Source organism: Alosa sapidissima, chromosome 17 (genome assembly GCF_018492685.1).
Source record: "Alosa sapidissima isolate fAloSap1 chromosome 17, fAloSap1.pri, whole genome shotgun sequence".
NCBI lineage: Eukaryota > Metazoa > Chordata > Actinopteri > Clupeiformes > Clupeidae > Alosa > Alosa sapidissima.
This window is the reverse complement of record NC_055973.1, coordinates 26,850,358-26,865,803: the sequence shown is the minus strand read 5'-3', so window position 1 is coordinate 26,865,803 and position 15,446 is coordinate 26,850,358. Positions and strand designations below refer to the sequence as shown.

Genomic DNA, 15,446 nt, shown 5'->3' with positions numbered 1-15,446 from the left:
AAATGAAAGGCTCAAACGTAGGGAAATGTCTTCGTTTATAAAAATACACATGCTCGTGTAAACGGGGTCTTAAGCCTATGCTCCTTGACAAAAAGTTTACTGAGACAGCTTGTCCACTTAGCCTAATTGCTGTAGCCTTCCTAAAACCAGTGGGCCAGCTGTATCTGTTCAGCTGTTAATGAAATTAGAGTAGGCCCAGGTAGTTGGTCTTGATTATTTAAGTGTTCAGCTGCATCATCAATTAAAACCTGATCAGAGGCTTGGTCACTGATCTCATTTCAATTAGTGGTAATTGAGTAGGCCTATTTATAGACTACTGAAAGAGTTGTGAGACCAAGGTTAGTCCAGCTTCCTGGTTGTAGGCTACCACTTTTATAAAAATGAGGCTTAAACCAAACAGGGGTGTTGGTTTGTTTTTGTGTCTTGTATTGCTTTACATTGGCCAAACATGTGGTATAAGCCTCGAAATAGTGCAAAGAGACGAGCTGCATCGTAAGGAAAGGTCCGAGAACATTCACACTGGGACAATTACTTTCGGCACAGGGAATATTTCACTGGGTCGAAATCTGGAATATGAGGGACGATCTGTTGGAGAAAACACTGCAGACGATGGCTCCGTTAACTTTCAAGCAGACGATCCACATCCTGGCCTGGTGGGTGGACAAAGCACCACTGAAGACTTTAAGGCTTGGCATCGTATGCAACCAAATTTATTATGTACTAATGACCTCATGGAGTTCTCTGCAAAAGGCCCTGGATGTTCTTCACTCCAGTTAGACAGAGGTAAGAAAAGTATTGAATTACTACTTTTTTTTTGCAGTGTACACGATATCTGTCTGTCGACATTAGTAGCCTAATTCAGCTGATTCCTTGCAACCCTTTCACTTGCGGTGTTGGAATCAATAACACATTTTTTTTTCTTTTTTTTCTATTCAACAGGTGGCACGCCTCTCTCACTAAGCCAGCTACCAGGAGACTGTGGCTACTCTGTGAAAAGGACTGCAGTGGGCCTTGTGTTTGTCGCCCCATTTGATGGTTGTGATGTTATAAAACAGGTAGGCTATGGTGTTCATGTCATGTCGGGTTTTCTTTTTTTTTTTTTTAATTGTCAGAATGGGAGTAACATTAGCCCATAGAGATGCCATTAATCACTATGAAACACGACTCATTTTCACTCCCTTTAATGCTTTTTTTACTTTAAAAACAACTACTTAATTACAGAAGGGTTTTAAGTAGAAATGTGTGTAGATTTAGGTCAATTAAGGAGAAGCCTACTGAATTTACCCCTTTTCCCCCTTTACCTGATTTCCCCTTAACCCCCCCCCCCCCCCTCCTTAATCAAGGAATCCTTGAATTAACACCTGAAAATAAAATTAAGATCCATATTGTCCTTAATTACCCCTTAATCACAAATATAGGGACCCCTGACTTGACACCTTAAATGTAAGATTAAGGAGGTTCACACTCGCACATTAAAAAGGCAAGCTCACTTAACAGTGATCTCGACGTATTCTGTTGCCTTCAGGCTTTTTTTGTTGCCATACATTTCATAAATCGTTTTCAGTAGCTTGAACAGTTAGACTTTCCTGGGTGAAGTCCAATCAACTCACCACAGGGGTGGAAGCTAATGGTGAACATAATAAAAATTGCATACAATTTGGTCCCTTGTAAACAGATGTGTGCATATAGGAGTGGCCTTACTGGTTGTAGATGTAAGGCTCTTAAACCAGAAGTGTTCCTGAAGTTAGGCAAAGGGACCCCAAGCAGTTATTTAGCACTTCAATTAATGTGGGACATGTTTCAGTTTTGTTGAGCTAGGTAACCAGAGGGTTGCCAGTTCGAACCTTGACCAGTAGGCATGGCTGAAGTGCCCTTGAGCAAGACTCCTAACCCCTCACTGCTCCCCGAGCGCCGCTGTTGCAGGCAGCTCACTGCGCCGCGAGTCGTGTGTGTGCTTCACCTCACTGTGCTGAGTGTGTTTCACTAATTCACAGTTTGGGATAAATGCAGAGACTAAATTTCCCTCACGGGATCAAGAGTATATATACTTATACTTAGGTGTATGACTGCATTATTTTATGTCTTCCTCCAGGGAAATAGCCACTTGCTGCAGATGTTGTGGCACGACAATCCAGTAACCCTCTCCTGCCCGGCATCAAGCTCAGACCAAGTCTCTCCAGTTTTATCCACTACTCCAGCTCCAACTACAGTAGCACCTACCACAGCTGCCGGGCTTCCTCCACAGAATCAACAGTGGATGCCCCCCTTCTTTGGAGGCTACTACCCTGTAATGCCTGTGGAGACTCCCTCTGAAACTACTGTTGCACCAACTACAGAAGCACCTACCACAGCTGCCAGGCTTCCTCCACAGAATCAACAGTGGATGCCCCCCTTCTTTGGAGGCTACTACCCTGTAATGCCTGTGGAGACTCCCTCTGAAACTACTGTTGCACCAACTACAGAAGAACCTACCACAGCTGCCGGGCTTCTTCCACAGAATCAACAGTGGATGCCCCCTTTTGGAGGCTACTACCCTGTAATGCCTGTGGCGACTCCCTATAAATATACTTTTGTACCAACTACAGAAGCACCTACCACAGCTGCCAGGCTTCCTCCACAGAATCAACAGTGGATGCCCCCTTTTGGAGGCTACTACCCTGTAATGCCTGTGGAGACTCCCTCTGAAACTACTGTTGCACCAACTACAGAAGCACCTACCACAGCTGCTGGGCTTCCTCCACAGAATCAACAGTGGATGCCCCCCTTCTTTGGAGGCTACTACCCTGTAATGCCTGTGGAGACTCCCTCTGAAACTACTGTTGCACCAACTACAGAAGAACCTACCACAGCTGCCGGGCTTCTTCCACAGAATCAACAGTGGATGCCCCCTTTTGGAGGCTACTACCCTGTAATGCCTGTGGCGACTCCCTATAAATATACTTTTGTACCAACTACAGAAGCACCTACCACAGCTGCCAGGCTTCCTCCACAGAATCAACAGTGGATGCCCCCTTTTGGAGGCTACTACCCTGTAATGCCTGTGGAGACTCCCTCTGAAACTACTGTTGCACCAACTACAGAAGAACCTACCACAGCTGCCGGGCTTCTTCCACAGAATCAACAGTGGATGCCCCCTTTTGGAGGCTACTACCCTGTAATGCCTGTGGCGACTCCCTATAAATATACTTTTGTACCAACTACAGAAGCACCTACCACAGCTGCCGGGCTTCCTCCACAGAATCAACAGTGGATGCCCCCTTTTGGAGGCTACTACCCTGTAATGCCTGTGGAGACTCCCTCTAAAACTACTGTTGCACCTACCACAGCTGCCAGGCTTCCTCCACAGAATCAACAGTGGATGCCCCCCTTCTTTGGAGACTACTAACCTGTAATGCCTGTGAAAACTCCCTAAAACTACTGTTGCACCAACTACAGAAGCACATTCTACAGCTTCCACAGAATGTGGAATCAATTCAACAGCACTCCAAAACCATTCCCTACTCAACCTTTTATTTTCCAACTCTCTATTCCAATATGTGTCATTTAATGCATATATTAAAAAGTGTATTTGGAATTTAGTTGTCCAAGATCATTTGTTCAAGCTGCTTGTCGAGTGGTTTTACTGACTACTTGTCTCATGGTTTAGCCAAAACTGAAAGTTTAAAATTCTACTGCCATATTGCTTATGTGTGCATGATAATGGAGATCAAGGTTTTAACACAATCCAAATTGAGTCTTTGTTTCTACTCAAATGTGCCACAGGCAAGGATAAGGTTTTTGGGAGTCTGTACTCATCCTTCAAATTTTGTTTAGCTCAGTTTCTCTTCAGATAAAGAAAACAGATGGTCCTGCACTGATGAGACATCTGCAACGCATAAGCAAGTAAATAAAGCTTTGGTGTCAAGTGTTCTAAGATTATACTATTGGATTCTTTGGAATTATTTATTTGTGTCTGATTGGCCAGAGATGTTCCATGAGTTGTTTTTGAATCTTAAAGATTCATTAATCACTTGTATCAAAATATATACAATAAAAAAAATCCTTTAAACTATTTTTTTCTTTCTTGGGGGAAAAATGATGTCAAACAGTATGTACAGTGTAATATATAGTTTATTTGGTCTACGCTACTGAATTTTAATGTCAGTCATAATGGTGAGACTTGGAGAGCCAATTGTTTTCTGAGGTGGTACTCATTGTGAAAAGTTTGAGAACCACTGTTCTAGGGAGTTTAAGCATATTCCCCACAGAATGCAATAAGCCTGCTGGATGTCCTTGGGCCTTTTGTAGGCATGGGTGACATGCACCAACAACTATCACTGATCACCAATCCCTGAGCACTCTCAGGGATATACCTCTGCGTTATTATTGGTTGGATGTCAGTGGTTCAGAGTTCAAATTATCAATATACACTGCTCAAAAAGAATTAAGGCAACACTTACAGTTTTCCACAATTGTTAAAACACATTTTTTGAAACCTTCCACCCTTTTCTCCATTCTCAAACTACATTCACAGAATGTCTGACAGTTCTTTCAAAACAAAAGTTTTACTTGTGCTCAGAACCAAACAGTGTCAGAGTACCGATCCAGTGTATGATTGAAGTGTTCCCTTAATTTTTTGAGCAGTATATTTATTAAACAGATCCATGTCATTAATATAGTTGCATGGGGAGAGGTCTGACAACATATTTAAAATAGCTCACTCTGCCTTTGTGTGCTTGGCCCTTGATTAAAAAAACAGGCAGCTGCAAGCCTCACCACAATTTCAAATATATCCACACTGTAAAGTATCAAATATTCAATTAGCCATGCCTAAACATATACTGGTAGGTTTTCCAGTGTTCTCTGAAATACACCATGAAGACACGACTTTGCACACAGCAAAAAAATGCTGTTTGCTCAGGATAAATTAGATACAATCAGACTTGTTACACCTACACACACACACGCATACAGACGCCTAAACACACACACACACACACACACACACACACACACAGATATTCATAGACACACGCAAATGCCCACACACACACATACTGGCACACAAGTACACACGCACGCACGAACACAAACAAGCACACATACACCTCGGCATGAAGTAAGCCCAGTTGACTATTGAGAAAAGGCGCCTATAACCATTCACAAAGGGACACAGCCTGAACGTCTGATCAAAACATATACAATTTAAGCCTATGCTTCTTGACAAAAAGTTTACTGAGACAGCTTGTCCACTTAGCCTAATTGATGTAGCCTTCCTAAAACCAATGGGCCAGCTGTATCTGTTCAGCTGTTAATGAAATTAAAGAGTAGGCCCAGAGCCCTATAGTTGGTCTTGATTATTTAAGTGTTCAGCTGCATCATCAATTAAAACCTGATCAGAGGCTTGGTCACTGATCTCATTTCAATTAGTGGTAATTGAGTAGGCCTATTTATAGACTACTGAAAGAGTTGTGAGACCAAGGTTAGTCCAGCTTCCTGGTTGTAGGCTACCACTTTTATAAAAATGAGGCTTAAACCAAACAGGGGTGTTGGTTTGTTTTTGTGTCTTCTATTGCTTTACATTGGCCAAACATGTGGTATAAGCCTCGAAATAGTGCAAAGAGACGAGCTGCATCGTAAGGAAAGGTCCAAGAACATTCACACTGGGACAATTACTTTCGGCACAGGGAATATTTCACTGGGTCAAAATCTGGAATATGAGGGACGATCTGTTGGAGAAAACACTGCAGACGATGGCTCCGTTAACTTTCAAGCAGACGATCCACATCCTGGCCTGGTGGGTGGACAAAGCACCACTGAAGACTTTAAGGCTTGGCATCGTATGCAACCAAATTTATTATGTACTAATGACCTCATGGAGTTCTCTGCAAAAGGCCCTGGATGTTCTTCACTCCAGTTAGACAGAGGTAAGAAAAGTATTGAATTACTACTTTTTTTTGCAGTGTACACGATATCTGTCTGTCGACATTAGTAGCCTAATTCAGCTGATTCCTTGCAACCCTTTCACTTGCGGTGTTGGAATCAATAACACATTTTTTTTTTCTTTTTTTTCTATTCAACAGGTGGCACGCCTCTCTCACTAAGCCAGCTACCAGGAGACTGTGGCTACTCTGTGAAAAGGACTGCAGTGGGCCTTGTGTTTGTCGCCCCATTTGATGGTTGTGATGTTATAAAACAGGTAGGCTATGGTGTTCATGTCATGTCGCGTTTTCTTTTTTTTTTTTAATTGTCAGAATGGGAGTAACATTAGCCCATAGAGATGCCATTAATCACTATGAAACACGACTCATTTTCACTCCCTTTAATGCTTTTTTTACTTTAAAAACAACTACTTAATTACAGAAGGGTTTTAAGTAGAAATGTGTGTAGATTTAGGTCAATTAAGGAGAAGCCTACTGAATTTACCCCTTTTCCCCCTTTACCTGATTTCCCCTTAACCCCCCCCCCCCCCCTCCTTAATCAAGGAATCCTTGAATTAACACCTGAAAATAAAATTAAGATCCATATTGTCCTTAATTACCCCTTAATCACAAATATAGGGACCCCTGACTTGACACCTTAAATGTAAGATTAAGGAGGTTCACACTCGCACATTAAAAAGGCAAGCTCACTTAACAGTGATCTCGACGTATTCTGTTGCCTTCAGGCTTTTTTTGTTGCCATACATTTCATAAATCGTTTTCAGTAGCTTGAACAGTTAGACTTTCCTGGGTGAAGTCCAATCAACTCACCACAGGGGTGGAAGCTAATGGTGAACATAATAAAAATTGCATACAATTTGGTCCCTTGTAAACAGATGTGTGCATATAGGAGTGGCCTTACTGGTTGTAGATGTAAGGCTCTTAAACCAGAAGTGTTCCTGAAGTTAGGCAAAGGGACCCCAAGCAGTTATTTAGCACTTCAATTAATGTGGGACATGTTTCAGTTTTGTTGAGCTAGGTAACCAGAGGGTTGCCAGTTCGAACCTTGACCAGTAGGCATGGCTGAAGTGCCCTTGAGCAAGACTCCTAACCCCTCACTGCTCCCCGAGCGCCGCTGTTGCAGGCAGCTCACTGCGCCGCGAGTCGTGTGTGTGCTTCACCTCACTGTGCTGAGTGTGTTTCACTAATTCACAGTTTGGGATAAATGCAGAGACTAAATTTCCCTCACGGGATCAAGAGTATATATACTTATACTTAGGTGTATGACTGCATTATTTTATGTCTTCCTCCAGGGAAATAGCCACTTGCTGCAGATGTTGTGGCACGACAATCCAGTAACCCTCTCCTGCCCGGCATCAAGCTCAGACCAAGTCTCTCCAGTTTTATCCACTACTCCAGCTCCAACTACAGTAGCACCTACCACAGCTGCCGGGCTTCCTCCACAGAATCAACAGTGGATGCCCCCCTTCTTTGGAGGCTACTACCCTGTAATGCCTGTGGAGACTCCCTCTGAAACTACTGTTGCACCAACTACAGAAGCACCTACCACAGCTGCCAGGCTTCCTCCACAGAATCAACAGTGGATGCCCCCCTTCTTTGGAGGCTACTACCCTGTAATGCCTGTGGAGACTCCCTCTGAAACTACTGTTGCACCAACTACAGAAGAACCTACCACAGCTGCCGGGCTTCTTCCACAGAATCAACAGTGGATGCCCCCTTTTGGAGGCTACTACCCTGTAATGCCTGTGGCGACTCCCTATAAATATACTTTTGTACCAACTACAGAAGCACCTACCACAGCTGCCAGGCTTCCTCCACAGAATCAACAGTGGATGCCCCCTTTTGGAGGCTACTACCCTGTAATGCCTGTGGAGACTCCCTCTGAAACTACTGTTGCACCAACTACAGAAGCACCTACCACAGCTGCTGGGCTTCCTCCACAGAATCAACAGTGGATGCCCCCCTTCTTTGGAGGCTACTACCCTGTAATGCCTGTGGAGACTCCCTCTGAAACTACTGTTGCACCAACTACAGAAGAACCTACCACAGCTGCCGGGCTTCTTCCACAGAATCAACAGTGGATGCCCCCTTTTGGAGGCTACTACCCTGTAATGCCTGTGGCGACTCCCTATAAATATACTTTTGTACCAACTACAGAAGCACCTACCACAGCTGCCAGGCTTCCTCCACAGAATCAACAGTGGATGCCCCCTTTTGGAGGCTACTACCCTGTAATGCCTGTGGAGACTCCCTCTGAAACTACTGTTGCACCAACTACAGAAGAACCTACCACAGCTGCCGGGCTTCTTCCACAGAATCAACAGTGGATGCCCCCTTTTGGAGGCTACTACCCTGTAATGCCTGTGGCGACTCCCTATAAATATACTTTTGTACCAACTACAGAAGCACCTACCACAGCTGCCGGGCTTCCTCCACAGAATCAACAGTGGATGCCCCCTTTTGGAGGCTACTACCCTGTAATGCCTGTGGAGACTCCCTCTAAAACTACTGTTGCACCTACCACAGCTGCCAGGCTTCCTCCACAGAATCAACAGTGGATGCCCCCCTTCTTTGGAGACTACTAACCTGTAATGCCTGTGAAAACTCCCTAAAACTACTGTTGCACCAACTACAGAAGCACATTCTACAGCTTCCACAGAATGTGGAATCAATTCAACAGCACTCCAAAACCATTCCCTACTCAACCTTTTATTTTCCAACTCTCTATTCCAATATGTGTCATTTAATGCATATATTAAAAAGTGTATTTGGAATTTAGTTGTCCAAGATCATTTGTTCAAGCTGCTTGTCGAGTGGTTTTACTGACTACTTGTCTCATGGTTTAGCCAAAACTGAAAGTTTAAAATTCTACTGCCATATTGCTTATGTGTGCATGATAATGGAGATCAAGGTTTTAACACAATCCAAATTGAGTCTTTGTTTCTACTCAAATGTGCCACAGGCAAGGATAAGGTTTTTGGGAGTCTGTACTCATCCTTCAAATTTTGTTTAGCTCAGTTTCTCTTCAGATAAAGAAAACAGATGGTCCTGCACTGATGAGACATCTGCAACGCATAAGCAAGTAAATAAAGCTTTGGTGTCAAGTGTTCTAAGATTATACTACAATTGGATTCTTTGGAATTATTTATTTGTGTCTGATTGGCCAGAGATGTTCCATGAGTTGTTTTTGAATCTTAAAGATTCATTAATCACTTGTATCAAAATATATACAATAAAAAAAATCCTTTAAACTATTTTTTTCTTTCTTGGGGGAAAAATGATGTCAAACAGTATGTACAGTGTAATATATAGTTTATTTGGTCTACGCTACTGAATTTTAATGTCAGTCATAATGGTGAGACTTGGAGAGCCAATTGTTTTCTGAGGTGGTACTCATTGTGAAAAGTTTGAGAACCACTGTTCTAGGGAGTTTAAGCATATTCCCCACAGAATGCAATAAGCCTGCTGGATGTCCTTGGGCCTTTTGTAGGCATGGGTGACATGCACCAACAACTATCACTGATCACCAATCCCTGAGCACTCTCAGGGATATACCTCTGCGTTATTATTGGTTGGATGTCAGTGGTTCAGAGTTCAAATTATCAATATACACTGCTCAAAAAGAATTAAGGCAACACTTACAGTTTTCCACAATTGTTAAAACACATTTTTTGAAACCTTCCACCCTTTTCTCCATTCTCAAACTACATTCACAGAATGTCTGACAGTTCTTTCAAAACAAAAGTTTTACTTGTGCTCAGAACCAAACAGTGTCAGAGTACCGATCCAGTGTATGATTGAAGTGTTCCCTTAATTTTTTGAGCAGTATATTTATTAAACAGATCCATGTCATTAATATAGTTGCATGGGGAGAGGTCTGACAACATATTTAAAATAGCTCACTCTGCCTTTGTGTGCTTGGCCCTTGATTAAAAAAACAGGCAGCTGCAAGCCTCACCACAATTTCAAATATATCCACACTGTAAAGTATCAAATATTCAATTAGCCATGCCTAAACATATACTGGTAGGTTTTCCAGTGTTCTCTGAAATACACCATGAAGACACGACTTTGCACACAGCAAAAAAATGCTGTTTGCTCAGGATAAATTAGATACAATCAGACTTGTTACACCTACACACACACACGCATACAGACGCCTAAACACACACACACACACACACACACACACACACACACACACACACACAGATATTCATAGACACACGCAAATGCCCACACACACACATACTGGCACACAAGTACACACGCACGCACGAACACAAACAAGCACACATACACCTCGGCATGAAGTAAGCCCAGTTGACTATTGAGAAAAGGCGCCTATAACCATTCACAAAGGGACACAGCCTGAACGTCTGATCAAAACATATACAATTTAAGCCTATGCTTCTTGACAAAAAGTTTACTGAGACAGCTTGTCCACTTAGCCTAATTGATGTAGCCTTCCTAAAACCAATGGGCCAGCTGTATCTGTTCAGCTGTTAATGAAATTAAAGAGTAGGCCCAGAGCCCTATAGTTGGTCTTGATTATTTAAGTGTTCAGCTGCATCATCAATTAAAACCTGATCAGAGGCTTGGTCACTGATCTCATTTCAATTAGTGGTAATTGAGTAGGCCTATTTATAGACTACTGAAAGAGTTGTGAGACCAAGGTTAGTCCAGCTTCCTGGTTGTAGGCTACCACTTTTATAAAAATGAGGCTTAAACCAAACAGGGGTGTTGGTTTGTTTTTGTGTCTTGTATTGCTTTACATTGGCCAAACATGTGGTATAAGCCTCGAAATAGTGCAAAGAGACGAGCTGCATCGTAAGGAAAGGTCCAAGAACATTCACACTGGGACAATTACTTTCGGCACAGGGAATATTTCACTGGGTCAAAATCTGGAATATGAGGGACGATCTGTTGGAGAAAACACTGCAGACGATGGCTCCGTTAACTTTCAAGCAGACGATCCACATCCTGGCCTGGTGGGTGGACAAAGCACCACTGAAGACTTTAAGGCTTGGCATCGTATGCAACCAAATTTATTATGTACTAATGACCTCATGGAGTTCTCTGCAAAAGGCCCTGGATGTTCTTCACTCCAGTTAGACAGAGGTAAGAAAAGTATTGAATTACTACTTTTTTTTGCAGTGTACACGATATCTGTCTGTCGACATTAGTAGCCTAATTCAGCTGATTCCTTGCAACCCTTTCACTTGCGGTGTTGGAATCAATAACACATTTTTTTTTCTTTTTTTTCTATTCAACAGGTGGCACGCCTCTCTCACTAAGCCAGCTACCAGGAGACTGTGGCTACTCTGTGAAAAGGACTGCAGTGGGCCTTGTGTTTGTCGCCCCATTTGATGGTTGTGATGTTATAAAACAGGTAGGCTATGGTGTTCATGTCATGTCGCGTTTTCTTTTTTTTTTTTAATTGTCAGAATGGGAGTAACATTAGCCCATAGAGATGCCATTAATCACTATGAAACACGACTCATTTTCACTCCCTTTAATGCTTTTTTTACTTTAAAAACAACTACTTAATTACAGAAGGGTTTTAAGTAGAAATGTGTGTAGATTTAGGTCAATTAAGGAGAAGCCTACTGAATTTACCCCTTTTCCCCCTTTACCTGATTTCCCCTTAACCCCCCCCCCCCCCCTCCTTAATCAAGGAATCCTTGAATTAACACCTGAAAATAAAATTAAGATCCATATTGTCCTTAATTACCCCTTAATCACAAATATAGGGACCCCTGACTTGACACCTTAAATGTAAGATTAAGGAGGTTCACACTCGCACATTAAAAAGGCAAGCTCACTTAACAGTGATCTCGACGTATTCTGTTGCCTTCAGGCTTTTTTTGTTGCCATACATTTCATAAATCGTTTTCAGTAGCTTGAACAGTTAGACTTTCCTGGGTGAAGTCCAATCAACTCACCACAGGGGTGGAAGCTAATGGTGAACATAATAAAAATTGCATACAATTTGGTCCCTTGTAAACAGATGTGTGCATATAGGAGTGGCCTTACTGGTTGTAGATGTAAGGCTCTTAAACCAGAAGTGTTCCTGAAGTTAGGCAAAGGGACCCCAAGCAGTTATTTAGCACTTCAATTAATGTGGGACATGTTTCAGTTTTGTTGAGCTAGGTAACCAGAGGGTTGCCAGTTCGAACCTTGACCAGTAGGCATGGCTGAAGTGCCCTTGAGCAAGACTCCTAACCCCTCACTGCTCCCCGAGCGCCGCTGTTGCAGGCAGCTCACTGCGCCGCGAGTCGTGTGTGTGCTTCACCTCACTGTGCTGAGTGTGTTTCACTAATTCACAGTTTGGGATAAATGCAGAGACTAAATTTCCCTCACGGGATCAAGAGTATATATACTTATACTTAGGTGTATGACTGCATTATTTTATGTCTTCCTCCAGGGAAATAGCCACTTGCTGCAGATGTTGTGGCACGACAATCCAGTAACCCTCTCCTGCCCGGCATCAAGCTCAGACCAAGTCTCTCCAGTTTTATCCACTACTCCAGCTCCAACTACAGTAGCACCTACCACAGCTGCCGGCCTTCCTCCACAGAATCAACAGTGGATGCCCCCCTTCTTTGGAGGCTACTACCCTGTAATGCCTGTGGAGACTCCCTCTGAAACTACTGTTGCACCAACTACAGAAGAACCTACCACAGCTGCCGGGCTTCTTCCACAGAATCAACAGTGGATGCCCCCTTTTGGAGGCTACTACCCTGTAATGCCTGTGGAGACTCCCTGTAAATATACTGTTGCACCAACTACAGAAGCACCTACCACAGCTGCCAGGCTTCCTCCACAGAATCAACAGTGGATGCCCCCTTTTGGAGGCTACTACCCTGTAATGCCTGTGGAGACTCCCTCTGAAACTACTGTTGCACCAACTACAGAAGCACCTACCACAGCTGCTGGGCTTCCTCCACAGAATCAACAGTGGATGCCCCCCTTCTTTGGACGCTACTACCCTGTAATGCCTGTGGAGACTCCCTCTGAAACTACTGTTGCACCAACTACAGAAGAACCTACCACAGCTGCCGGGCTTCTTCCACAGAATCAACAGTGGATGCCCCCTTTTGGAGGCTACTACCCTGTAATGCCTGTGGCGACTCCCTATAAATATACTTTTGTACCAACTACAGAAGCACCTACCACAGCTGCCAGGCTTCCTCCACAGAATCAACAGTGGATGCCCCCTTTTGGAGGCTACTACCCTGTAATGCCTGTGGAGACTCCCTCTGAAACTACTGTTGCACCAACTACAGAAGCACCTACCACAGCTGCTGGGCTTCCTCCACAGAATCAACAGTGGATGCCCCCCTTCTTTGGAGGCTACTACCCTGTAATGCCTGTGGAGACTCCCTCTGAAACTACTGTTGCACCAACTACAGAAGAACCTACCACAGCTGCCGGGCTTCTTCCACAGAATCAACAGTGGATGCCCCCTTTTGGAGGCTACTACCCTGTAATGCCTGTGGCGACTCCCTATAAATATACTTTTGTACCAACTACAGAAGCACCTACCACAGCTGCCGGGCTTCTTCCACAGAATCAACAGTGGATGCCCCCTTTTGGAGGCTACTACCCTGTAATGCCTGTGGAGACTCCCTCTAAAACTACTGTTGCACCTACCACAGCTGCCAGGCTTCCTCCACAGAATCAACAGTGGATGCCCCCCTTCTTTGGAGACTACTAACCTGTAATGCCTGTGAAAACTCCCTAAAACTACTGTTGCACCAACTACAGAAGCACATTCTACAGCTTCCACAGAATGTGGAATCAATTCAACAGCACTCCAAAACCATTCCCTACTCAACCTTTTATTTTCCAACTCTCTATTCCAATATGTGTCATTTAATGCATATATTAAAAAGTGTATTTGGAATTTAGTTGTCCAAGATCATTTGTTCAAGCTGCTTGTCGAGTGGTTTTACTGACTACTTGTCTCATGGTTTAGCCAAAACTGAAAGTTTAAAATTCTACTGCCATATTGCTTATGTGTGCATGATAATGGAGATCAAGGTTTTAACACAATCCAAATTGAGTCTTTGTTTCTACTCAAATGTGCCACAGGCAAGGATAAGGTTTTTGGGAGTCTGTACTCATCCTTCAAATTTTGTTTAGCTCAGTTTCTCTTCAGATAAAGAAAACAGATGGTCCTGCACTGATGAGACATCTGCAACGCATAAGCAAGTAAATAAAGCTTTGGTGTCAAGTGTTCTAAGATTATACTACAATTGGATTCTTTGGAATTATTTATTTGTGTCTGATTGGCCAGAGATGTTCCATGAGTTGTTTTTGAATCTTAAAGATTCATTAATCACTTGTATCAAAATATATACAATAAAAAAAATCCTTTAAACTATTTTTTTCTTTCTTGGGGGAAAAATGATGTCAAACAGTATGTACAGTGTAATATATAGTTTATTTGGTCTACGCTACTGAATTTTAATGTCAGTCATAATGGTGAGACTTGGAGAGCCAATTGTTTTCTGAGGTGGTACTCATTGTGAAAAGTTTGAGAACCACTGTTCTAGGGAGTTTAAGCATATTCCCCACAGAATGCAATAAGCCTGCTGGATGTCCTTGGGCCTTTTGTAGGCATGGGTGACATGCACCAACAACTATCACTGATCACCAATCCCTGAGCACTCTCAGGGATATACCTCTGCGTTATTATTGGTTGGATGTCAGTGGTTCAGAGTTCAAATTATCAATATACACTGCTCAAAAAGAATTAAGGCAACACTTACAGTTTTCCACAATTGTTAAAACACATTTTTTGAAACCTTCCACCCTTTTCTCCATTCTCAAACTACATTCACAGAATGTCTGACAGTTCTTTCAAAACAAAAGTTTTACTTGTGCTCAGAACCAAACAGTGTCAGAGTACCGATCCAGTGTATGATTGAAGTGTTCCCTTAATTTTTTGAGCAGTGTATTTATTAAACAGATCCATGTCATTAATATAGTTGCATGGGGAGAGGTCTGACAACATATTTAAAATAGCTCACTCTGCCTTTGTGTGCTTGGCCCTTGATTAAAAAAACAGGCAGCTGCAAGCCTCACCACAATTTCAAATATATCCACACTGTAAAGTATCAAATATTCAATTAGCCATGCCTAAACATATACTGGTAGGTTTTCCAGTGTTCTCTGAAATACACCATGAAGACACGACTTTGCACACAGCAAAAAAATGCTGTTTGCTCAGGATAAATTAGATACAATCAGACTTGTTACACCTACACACACACACGCATACAGACGCCTAACACACACACACACACACACACACACACACACACACACACACACACACACACACACACACACACACACACACAGATATTCATAGACACACGCAAATGCCCACACACACACATACTGGCACACAAGTACACACGCACGCACGAACACAAACAAGCACACATACACCTCGGCATGAAGTAAGCCCAGTTGACTATTGAGAAAAGGCGCCTATAACCATTCACAAAGGGA

General features: G+C 42.9%; 1 protein-coding gene and 3 long non-coding RNA genes across 4 annotated transcripts in view; 3 read left to right on the top strand and 1 right to left on the bottom strand.

Moving 5' to 3' along the window:
• dnajb6b (DnaJ heat shock protein family (Hsp40) member B6b) overlaps nt 1-15,446 on the bottom strand; it is a 99,600-nt gene that overhangs the window by 18,497 nt on the left and 65,657 nt on the right. The window lies entirely within an intron of this gene.
• On the top strand, nt 208-1,056 carry LOC121688898. The gene is made up of 2 exons (XR_006024722.1): nt 208-783; nt 940-1,056. It is a non-coding gene; the product is annotated as an uncharacterized LOC121688898 (long non-coding RNA).
• LOC121688896 lies at nt 5,533-7,445 on the top strand. The gene is made up of 3 exons (XR_006024721.1): nt 5,533-5,906; nt 6,063-6,178; nt 7,214-7,445. It is a non-coding gene; the product is annotated as an uncharacterized LOC121688896 (long non-coding RNA).
• LOC121688903 lies at nt 10,498-11,314 on the top strand. Its single transcript, XR_006024727.1, has 2 exons — nt 10,498-11,042; nt 11,198-11,314. It is a non-coding gene; the product is annotated as an uncharacterized LOC121688903 (long non-coding RNA).